Genomic DNA, 11,262 nt, shown 5'->3' with positions numbered 1-11,262 from the left:
CATGCATGTGTGTATATATGTACATGTGTCTGTGTATATGTGTGTGCATGCATGTGTATGTGCATGTATGTGTGTGCGTCTGTGCGTAGGTGCATGGTGTGTGTGCATGTGCATGTGTGTGTGTATGTGCGCATGCGTACATGTGCCTGCGTATATGTGTGTGTTTATGTGCATGCATGTGTGTATGTGCGTGTGTGCATGTGTGTGCATCTGTGTGTATGTGCGTGGTGTGTGTGCATGTCAAGATGCCCTCATGGCATGGACATGGGTGCTGACATGGGTGTGCATGCGTGCAAAGGGGAAAGGAGGAGGAACGAGGGACGTCGAGGGGCCCTGGCTGGTGTGGCTCAGTGGATTGAGCATCGGCCTGTGGACTGAAGGGTCCCGGGTTCGATTCCCGGTCAAGGGCACAGGGCCGGGTTGCGGGCTCGAACCCCAGGGGGAGGCGTGCAGGAGGCAGCCGACCCATGATTCTCTCTCGTCATGGATGTTTCTCTCTCTCCCTCTCCCTTCCTGTCTGAAATCAATAAATACTAAAAAAATAATAATAAATGAAAAGCTCGGACTGTGAAACTAACTTAGAAAGTGTCCAAAAAGGGAGATTCCCAAAATAAATAATAATAATTAAAAAAGGGAAGATTCCTAAAGGTCCCTTGGTGTGAATTCTTTGTTCCTTGCAAAGTTCAACCTCCCACTTCCCGCTGTTTCTGTCCGGAGAACACCCCCCACCCCCAGACACCCCGTGGGCAAAGGCTCAGCTCTTGGGGACCCATCTTGGGAGTTTCCAGGATCCATAGGCTCATGACAAGGGCCCATCGATGCCTCGTCCCTCAGGCCGTGGCTGCAAATCCCCAGAGTTCACACACCCCCGGCGTTAAATATCAGAAGTCGCCTTGAAGGCTCGCACCCAGGGCAAGACTTCCTCAAAATGGAAAGGGCACCTCTTTGCATAAAAAAAGCTAGAAATCCCTGCCCCGCTGACCGCTGACCACTGGCCGCAGGCCGCAGGCCGCCGGCAGCTTGCTCACGACCTGGTTTTTGTAACCGGACAACAAGGGGGTCCCAGTTGCTTGTTGCGACTTGAGCCAATTAAGCAGGGACAGGGTGAGATCCTATAGGACAGCAGTCGGCAAACCGCGGCTCGAGAGCCACGTGCGGCTCTCTGGACCCTGCAGGGTGGCTCTTCCAGAAAATACCATGTGCGGGTGTGCACGTCCATTGCGATTGGAACGTCGTGGCCCATGCACATGTTTTGTGGAGGAGCCACACTCAAGGGGCCAGATAGCCGCCTGTGGCTCTCGAGCCACAGTTGGCCTACCACGGCTCTAGGAGCGTTGATTCCAGTCCTGCCATTGGGATGGGAAAGCTGCAGGTCACCCACAAACATCTGCTCTGCACCCCCAGAAGCCGGCTGCTAAGATCGGTAAAAGGACACGGATTTCATGGGGGAAGTAGGAGTTACCAGCCTGGGGAAGTGGGCACGGGGTACTCATTACAGGTTACAGGTCATGCGGGCTCGGGGTAGGGTGGCAGGTTTGCAGAGTTGTCATCTGGTCTCGGGGGGTTTCCGGAAGGGAGACCCGCATGAAACGGAGGCAAGTAAACAATCAGATACAGAGTTCGAAGCAAGCGTGACAAGGTTGCTCAGATGACAACCCTGCAAACCCCCCACCCCACCCCCAGGCACCTCCAGGACCAGATGATAGGTAACAGGGCCTGGGGGTTGCCAAGAGCAGGGTGCCTCCGGGACTCGATTCTCTCAGCCACGAAACTGTCAATATTTGTGTGATGATTGGCAGTTCTCGGGACAGGAGGAGGGACCATGTGCCTACCTGAGCGTACAACTCCCAGCCAGGTGAGAAGGTGCTTTCTATTTTTTTTTAAAAAAAATGTATTTACTTAATTATTTATTAAATACTAGAGGCCCGGAGGGTGGGTTTCCCTCAGCCTGGCCTGCACCCTCTCCTATCCGGGACCTCTCAGGGGATGTCTGGCTGCCGGCAGTCGGACATACCTCTTGAAATCCAGGACCGCTGGCTCCTAACGGCTCATCTGCCTGCCTGCCTGATCGCCCCTAACCACTCTGCCTGCCAGCCTGGTTGCCCCTGACTGCTCTCCCCTGCCAGCCTGATCACCCCTAACCACTCTTCCTGCCAGCCTGATCGCCCCCAACTGCTCCTCCTTGCCTGCCTGATCACCCCTAACTGCCCTCCCCTGCAGGCCTGATTGCCCCTAACAGCTCTTCCCTGCCTTTGCCACCATGGCTTTGTCTGGAAGGGTGTCCAGAAGATGTCCGGTCTAATTAGCATATTACTCTTTTATTAGTATAGATACTTTTATTGATTTCAGAGAGGAAGGGAGAGGGAGAGAGAGAATGAAACATTCATGATGAGAGAGAATCATGAGTCGGCTGCCTCCTGCACGAGCCCGACTGGGGATGGAGCCTGCAACCTGGGCGTGTGCCCTTGACCGGGAATTGAACTGTGACCTCTTGGTTTCCAGGTCAACGCTCAACCACTGAGCCACACCGGCCAGGTGCGACTCATCCTTTATGATGTGGCTGATGTTCTGACCAAGTTCCTTGAAGTTCTCAACAAATCCCTCGAGCAACCTTGTCACCCTTGCTTCGAACTCTGTCTCTGATCGTTTGCCTGCCTCCGTTTCATGCGGGACTCCCTTCCGGAGATTTCTCTATTCTTCCATTGGCAACTCGTTTCTTTGTCTCCGCACTTTGGCTGCTTCCCCGTGTTTGTGGCTGTGCCTTCGGTAGAGCTGCTGTGTCTCCTGGAATTGGTAGGGTGTCCATGGGGCCCAGTGGCTCGCTCCCCTGTGTGGGCTGTGTGCAGAGTCATGTGGGATGGACTGTTTCATAAGAGTGCATCTTGAGTGACGGTTACTCTGTTCTTCTTTCTCGGGGTCCTGTTTCGGAATCCCTGCAGCTCAGGATGAGCCACCCACGCTTTGGCGTAATCAGTGATTGCTCACAGAGGTTTCTTTAGAAGTCTCCCCCACCCTGGTTGGAGGAGGATCTATCTATCTATCATCTATCTATCGATCTATCAATCTATCTATCTACCTATCTATAATCTATCTATCTATCTATCTATCTATCTATCTATCTATCTACCTATCTATCCATCTATAAAAAAGCCTAAGTGACAATCCGACCATTTGACCGTCCGACCGGTAGCTATGACGTACACTGACCACCAGGAGGCAGACCCTGAATGCAGGAGTTGCTGATCTGTGGTGACTTGGCAGCTGCAATTCTCGGGTGATGCACCCAGACCCAGAGAGGAGGGAGCCCGATTCCGGGGTGCATCACCCGAGAACCACCCTCTCGCAATCCGGGACCCCTCGGGGGATGTCGGAGAGCTGATTTCGGCCTGATCCCCACAGGCCAGGCCGAGGGACTCCACTGGTGCACGAATTCGTGCACCCGGCCTCTAGTGTTGAAAATAAGAGGTGCCTGGCCAGCGAGGTCGAGTGTTAACCCAAGAACCAGGAGGTCAGGGTTCGATTCCCGGTCAGGGGCACATGCCTGAGTTACAGGCTCGATCCCCAGTGTGGGGCATGGAGGAGGCAGCCGATGCATGATTCTTTCTCATCATGTTTGCTTCTCTCTCTCTCTCCCTCTCCCTTCCTCTCTGAAATTAATAAAAATATATTTTTAGAAAAGAAAGAAAATAAGAGGGAAGTAGATTTTTATTTCTTTCTGGTCCTGTGGCTGGGCCTTGTCTCAGATACACTGAGTCCGCACATAGAGAAAGGTCTGGTAGGAAGAAATGGTTGGGGAAGATTTTTTTTTTTAGTTTATTTTTCATATATTTTTATTGAGTTCAGAGAGGAAGGGAGAGGAAAAGAGAGAGAAACATCAACAGGGAGAGAGAATCATAGATCAGCTGCCTCCTGCACGCCCCCTCCTGGGGATGGAGCCCGCAACCTGGGCCTGTGCCCTCGACCAGAATCAAACCCAGGACCCTTCATCCATAGGCCGATGCTCTATCCACCGAGCCAAACCAGTGAGGGCAAAAAAAAATAGTATATATTTTTATTATTTTTAAAAATTAACATGAGGTACAGTATACTTTAAGGTGCACAACCCCGCGATTTGGATGTTTATATAACTTACAAAATGACAATGAGGGGGAACAGGGGACATATGTAATACTTTCAACAGTAAGATTTTTTTTTTAAAAAAATATATTTTATTGATTTTTTACAGAGAGGAAGGGAGAGGGATAGAGAGTTAGAAACATCGATGAGAGAGAAACATCCATCAGCCGCCTCCTGCACACCCCCGACTGGGGATGTGCCCACAACCCAGGTACATGCCCTTGGCCGGGAATCGAACCCGGGACCCTTCGGTCCGCAGGCCGACGCTCTACCCACTGAGCCAAACTGGTTAGGGCAGTTAGAATTTTGTTTAAAAACAGACAAAGAAGTACCAATGAGCAGAGACAGAATAAGTCATGGGCCTGCAAATGCAAATTTTCATTGTGTCTTTGGAGCCGAGTGTCTCTGGGGCCGGATCTTTTCAAAAGGAGCTGCTGCCCCCTCGTGGCCAAAACTTCTATTTTTACGCAAACACAGGAAGTGGGAGAAACAGGCACAGAGGGTCCCTCCGAAGTCCCGCCCACCGGCACCTCCCGGCCCCTGAGGACTCTGTAAGGTCACGTGGGTCCAATTGTGTCTCCTCCCCCCCTCCTACGCCCCCCAAATTGAAATTTGAACCCCTTAGTACCATGATTAAGACCTTATTGGCAAACAGGGTTTTTGCAGGTGGGATTAGAGCGTTTTAAAGGGGTGCATTCATCCAGTTTGAATGGGGCCCCTAAAAAGAGAGAGAGAGAGAGAGAGAGAGAGAGAGAGAGAGAGAGAGAGAGAGATTGGAACTTCAAAACTAATTCTTTAGCCCTGGCTGGTGTGGCTCAGTGGATAGAGCGTCGGCCTGCGGACCGAAGGGTCCCGGGTTCGATTCCCCGTCAAGGGCACATGCCTGGGTTGCAGGCTCGGTCCCCAGTAGGGGGCGTGCAGGAGGTAGCCGGTCCATGATTCTCTCTCATCATGGATGTTTCTCTCTCTCCCTCTCTGAAATCAATACAAATATATTAGAAAATAATTCTTTATGGTGGAAATTATTACATATGTCCCCTCTTTTCCCCCCCATGGACCCCCTCCAGCCCGCCCGTACCCCTCACCCCCCACCCCAGGCCTTCACCACCCTATTGTCTGTGTCCATGGGTGATGCATAAATGCATGCAAAGTCTTTGGTTGATCACACCTACCTCCTTCTCTTCAAGATTCCACATGCACTTTTTATTATTTTTTTAAAAAAAAAATTAAAAAAAAATATTGTTATTGATTTCAGAGAGAGGAAGGGAGAGGGAGGGAGAGAGAGAGAAACATCCATGATGAGAGAGAATCATGGACCGGCCGCCTCCTGCACGCCCCCGACTGGGGATGGAACCCGCATTAAGCCAAAATTTGAATGGGCCCCAAGAGGTTTCTTCCTAAGACTCGACTGCCCCCTGCTGGTCTAGTCTGAAGGGTCCCGGGTTCGATTCCTGGTCAAGGGCATGGACCTTGGTTGTGGGCACATCCCCAGTGGGGGGCGCACAGGAGGCAGCTGATCGATGTTTCTCTCTCATAGATGTTTCTAACTCTCTACCCCTCTCCCTTTTTCTCTGTAAAAAAAAAAATCAATAAAATATATTTTTAAAAAAAGAAAAAAAAATGACCCCATTCCAGGGCCTTAAGAAAATACCTTTATCCACTCCCTTCCCTGGACTGACCCCTAGTGGCCAAAGCTGGTATTTAAATTCCTGCCTCTCCCGGCCCCGGGGGCACCAGGCTTTCCAGGGCTGGTGGCTGCCCCCTCCCTTCCCCTGCCTCCCCCTCTCTCCGTAGCTTCTCCTCTGTGTCTGCGTCTGCTCTCGTGTGTCTCCTACAAGGACCCTGTTTGCAAATGAGGCCTCATGGCCAGGGCTCGGGGTTCAAATGTCAACCTTTTATTGGGGGAACATTGGGGGTGACCATTGAGCTCCTAGACCAGCGATGGCGAACCTTTTGAGCTCGGCGTGTCCGCATTTTGAAAATCCCTCGCTTAACTCTGGGGCCCTGTCACCCATAGAAAATGTTTGGGTCTTTGCAACCGCAGTCAGACAAAGACGTATAGATCTGATATTTATTTTATATATTTCAATGCCATTGAACCAAGAAAAATCAACCCAAAAAAAATGAGTTCGCGTGTCGCCTCTGACATGCGTGTCATAGGCTCGCCACCCCTGTCCTAGGGGGACATGGGCCAGACGTTGGGGTGACCGAACGGGGAGGAACCTATGAGGTCATCTGCATAGCAGACGCGCTGAGCCCCAAGTGGGACCAGCCCCAAAGACAGGAGTCAGAGTTTTGTGGGGAATTTTTTCTTTAAAATATATATTTTTAATGATTTCAGAGAGGAAGGAAGAGGGAGAGAGAGATAGAAACATCCATGATGAGAGAGAATTATTGATCGGCTGCCCCCCTGTATGCCCCCGACTGGGGATGGAGCCTGCAACCCGGGCCTGGGAATCGAACCCAGGACCCTTCAGTCCCCAGGTTGATGCTCTAGCCACTGAGCCACACCAGCCAGGGTCTGTCTTTATCGTAGAGCAGTGGTTCTCAACCTTCCTGACGCCGCCACCCTTGAATGCAGCTCCCCATGCTGTGGGGACCCCCAACCATAACATTATTCTCGTGGCTACGTCATCGCTGTCATGTGGCTGCTGTTACGAATCGTCATGGAAACATCTGATCTGCAGGATGGATTTTCATGGTGACACATCGAACATCATGAAAGCACAGCGATCGATCACAAAAACAATATGTGATTATCGATGTGTTTTCCGACCGTCTCAGGCGACCCCTGTGAAAGGGGCGTTCGACCCCCAAAGGGGCCGCGACCCACAGGTTGAGAACCGCTGGTCTACCCAGACTCATCCAGCGAGCGGCTCCTCCGATTGGCTGCTCCCAAGTCCTGGGGGGCGGGACTTAGGGGGGACCCCTTTAGGCCTGTTTCTCCCGCTTCCTGTGTTTGCAAAAATAGAAGTTTCGGCCACGAGGGGGCAGTAGCGCTCTCTCTGCTAATCCGGCTGAGGTTGGGGAGGGGGGAGGGGTCATTGTTTAGGAAAAAGGTCGCGTTGCTTAGCAACCACATGACCTCACCGTCCGAGGGGACAGGAGAGAGGCGGGGATCCCCCGGTTGCTTCTGGGATTTTTTTTTGTTGTTGCTCTTTTAAAAAATCCAAACCCGGGGACATTTTTCCCATTGATTTTTATTGATTTTTATTTTTTTTAAAATAGATTTTTAGCCCTAACCGGTGTGGCTCAGTGGATAGAGCGCCGGCCTGCGGACTGAAAGGGTCCCGGGTTCGATTCCCGGTCAAGGGCACATGCCCGGGTTGCGGGCTCGATCCCCAGTGACGGAGCGTGCAGGAGGCGGCTGATCAATGATTCTCTCTCATCATAGAGGTTTCTATCTCTCTTTCCCTCTCCCTTCCTCTCTGAAATCAATAAAGATATATTTAAAAAATTTATATATATATATATATATATATATATATATATATATATTTTATTGATTTCAGAGAGACGGCCCCAGCTGGTGTGGCTCAGTGGATAGAGCCTCAGCCTGTGGACTGAAGGGTCCCAGGTTCGATTCCCGGTCAAGGGCACAGGCCCGGGTTGTGGACTCGATCCCCAGTGACGGAGCGTGCAGGAGGCGGCTGATCAATGATTCTCTCTCATCATAGAGGTTTCTATCTCTCTTTCCCTCTCCCTTCCTCTCTGAAATCAATAAAGATATATTTAAAAAATTATATATATATATATTTTATTGATTTCAGAGAGACGGCCCCAGCTGGTGTGGCTCAGTGGATAGAGCCTCGGCCTGTGGACCGAAGGGTCCTGGGTTCGATTCCCGGTCAAGGGCACAGGCCTGGGTTGCGGGCTCCATCCCCAGTAGGGGGCGTGCAGGAGGCGGCCGGTCCATGATTCTCTCTCATCACGGATGTTTCTCTCCATCTCCTTTTCTCTCTGAAATCAATAAAAATCCTATAAAATAGGGAGCTAATATGCGAATGGTCATGAAATGCTCATCATGCCAGGGCCGGCGACAGAAGGCCAGGCCGGGTACCTGAGGCTGCACCCCCCCCCCCCCGCCCCCCGTCTGGCGATTCTTGATGGGGGTGGGGCCGGCCAGATCTGGGACTCTTACAATTTCGAGGTGCGTGCAGTTGGGTGGGGACTTGACTCTGGGTCCCGGGGTGCACCCCAGACTCTGACAGGAGGGAGATTTTCATATGCATTTGACTAATTTCCTTTCATCTCTGACACTTCTATTATAGAGAAGGGGCAAATGGCCATATTAACGTATTTCCGCTAACGAATTCCTTTGTAATGTGCACGGATTTCATGCACCGGGGCCTCTAGCAGAAATAATAAGAAATTGCAGCTGGGGTTGCAGCAGAAGGAGAAGCACAACAAGAACGTATTTGGGCCCTGGCTGGTGTGGCTCAGTGGATAGAGCGTCGGCCTGCGGACTCAAGGGTCCCGGGTTCGATTCCCAGTCAAGGGCATGTACCTGGGTTGTGGGCACATCCCCAGTAGGGGGCGCGCAGGAGGCAGCTGATGGATGTTTCTCTCTCATCGATGTTTCTGACTCTATCCCTCTCCCTTCTGCTCCGTAAAAAATCAATATATATATATATATATATATTTATATATATATATTTTTTTTTTAAAAGGAACATATTTTGGCCCAGTTCAGAATCCACCACGGAAACTGGTGGAAGCAACGCTGCTTTCTGGGTTTGTTGATTTCAGTCGATTTTTTGGGGGCGATTCTCTCCTGTTCGGTTATTTTTCTGCCACAGGCCAAATAGGTCCCCCTGGCCCGGTAGGCTAGCTTGGCTTGTGTTTCCGGCTGCCGTCCATCTGTCCGTCCGTCCGTCCGTCCTTCCGTCCGTCCGTCGCATGGGGTCTGCAGGGCTGTGGGCCATCGGGGCGAATGGGAGGACTTAGGAAGATATAGGAGCCAAAGAGCCCCCCCCCCCAAAAAAAAGTGGATAGAGTAACGGCCTGCAGACTGAACGGTCCCGGGTTCGATTCCGGGCAAGGGCAGATGACCCTGGGTCATATCGAACCCCGGGAGCCTTCGGTCCATCGGCCGGTGCTCTATCCACTGAGCCACACCAGCCAGGGCCTGTGTGAATCTCCAATTTCTAAATTTCTGTGTCCTGCCTGCCTGGTGTGGCTCAGTGGTTGAGCGTCAACCTATGAACCAGGAGGTCCCGGGTTCGATTCCCGGTCAAGGGCACAGGCCCGGGTGGCAGGCTTGGCCCCCAGTAGGAGGGTGTGCAGGAGGCAGCCGATCCATGATTCTCTCTTCTCATGGATGTTTCTCTCTCCCTCTCTCTCTCTCTCTCTCTCTCTCTCGATGTCCCTTCCTCTCTGAGATCAATAAAACGTTTTAAATCAATAAATCTCTGTGTCCCTCTTCTTGTCCGAATCTATGAGCTCTCCTGTCAATCACCTCTCTTTCTCCCCCAGCCCTTCCCCCTATCCGACCACGTCAAATACAAAAATACTTGTAATTTTTCTCTCTCTCTCTCTCTCTCTCTCTTTGTGGTCGTTGTACAACTTATTCGGTAATCATTTCTTTTTTTTTTCTTTTTCTGAAATCAGAGATAAGCATCCTTATCTCCTGAGCTATCGCCATTGTCACCAAACTGTGGAAAGTCCCTCCCGGCCCCTAACGGGCTTTGCAGCTTTGGCTGTGACAGCATCTGTGAAGTCCCGGCCAGTGTTGCTCAGTGGTTGGGGGTCGACCTGTGAACCAGGAGGTCCAGGTTCGATTCCTGGTCAAGGGCACAGGCCCGGGTTGTGGGCTCCATCCCCAGTAGGGGGCGTGCAGGAGGCGGCCGATCCATGATTCTCTCTCATCATGGATGCTTCTCTCTCTCTCTCTCTCTCCCCCTTCCTCTCTGAAATCAATAAAAATATGTAAAAATATATAGACTAGAGGCCCAGTGCACTAAATGGACACATGGGTAGAGTCCCTAGGCCTGGCTGGCTATCGGGGCCGATCAGGGCCTTCCCTCCTTCTGTGCTGCCCCCATGGTGGTCAGCGCATGTCATAGTGAGCGATCGAACTCCCGGTCTCCTGGTCGAACGCCCTCGGGGACACTTTGTATATTAGCTTTTTATATATATATATAGACTAGAGGCCTGGTGCACGAAATTCGTGCATGGGGTCCCTCAGCCCAGCCTGCACCCTCTCTAATCCAGGACCCCTCGGGGGATGTCTGACTGCCGGTTTAGGCCCGATCCCTGGTGGTCGGACATCCGTCTCACATCCGGGATCACTGGCTCCTAACCATTCGCCTGCCTGCCTACCTGATCTCCCCTAACCTCCTCTGCCTGCTGGCCTGATTGCCCCCTAACTGCCCTCCCCTGCTGGCCTGATTACCCCCTAACTGCCCTCCTCTGCTGGCCTGATCGCCCCTAACTGCCCTCCCCTGCCGGCCTGATCGCCCCTAACTGCCCTCCCCTGCCGGCCTGATCGCCCCTAACTGCCCTCCCCTGCCGGCCTGATCGCCCCTAACTGCCCTCCCCTGCTGGCCTGATCGCCCCCAACTGCCCTCCCCTGCCATCCTGATCTCCTCCAACTACCTCCCCTGCCTGCCTGATCGCCCCCAACTACCTCCCCTGCCGGCCTGATTGCCCCTAACTGCCTCAGCCTCGGCTCCTGCCACCATGGCTTTGTCCAGAAGGACATCCAGAAGACGTCCGGTCTAATTAGCTTATTACCCTTTTATTAGTATAGCTATATATCAAGGAGTAGAAAAAGAATCAGAGGCAGGAGAGATGCCAGGGACTTCTCTCGTCTTTGAGTGAGCACCCCAATTCTGAGATGAACGGGGATGAATTCGGCAGACAAAACCCTGAGGCCTGGGGTCCCCGGGAGAGAGCCAGGGTCAGAGTTGGGGCCTGGTTTTTCCTGACTCGGGGTTTTGCCTGTGCCTCGTTCGCACGCCCCGAAACTGCTCCCCGCCCAGCCCGGGTTTCATCTCTCAGCTTTGAAGTAGCGTGGCTCCCCCGCCCATTCTCTTTTTTAATTCCTGATCCGAAAATATTTTTTCATTGAATTTTAGAGAGAGTGGGGGAGAGAGGGAGAGACAGAGAGAAACATCAATGTGAGAGAGACACATCGATGGGTTT

The sequence above is a fragment of the Myotis nattereri genome (genome assembly GCF_964212035.1).
Source record: "Myotis nattereri genome assembly, chromosome: X".
NCBI lineage: Eukaryota > Metazoa > Chordata > Mammalia > Chiroptera > Vespertilionidae > Myotis > Myotis nattereri.
Note: the sequence above shows the minus strand (reverse complement) of the source record.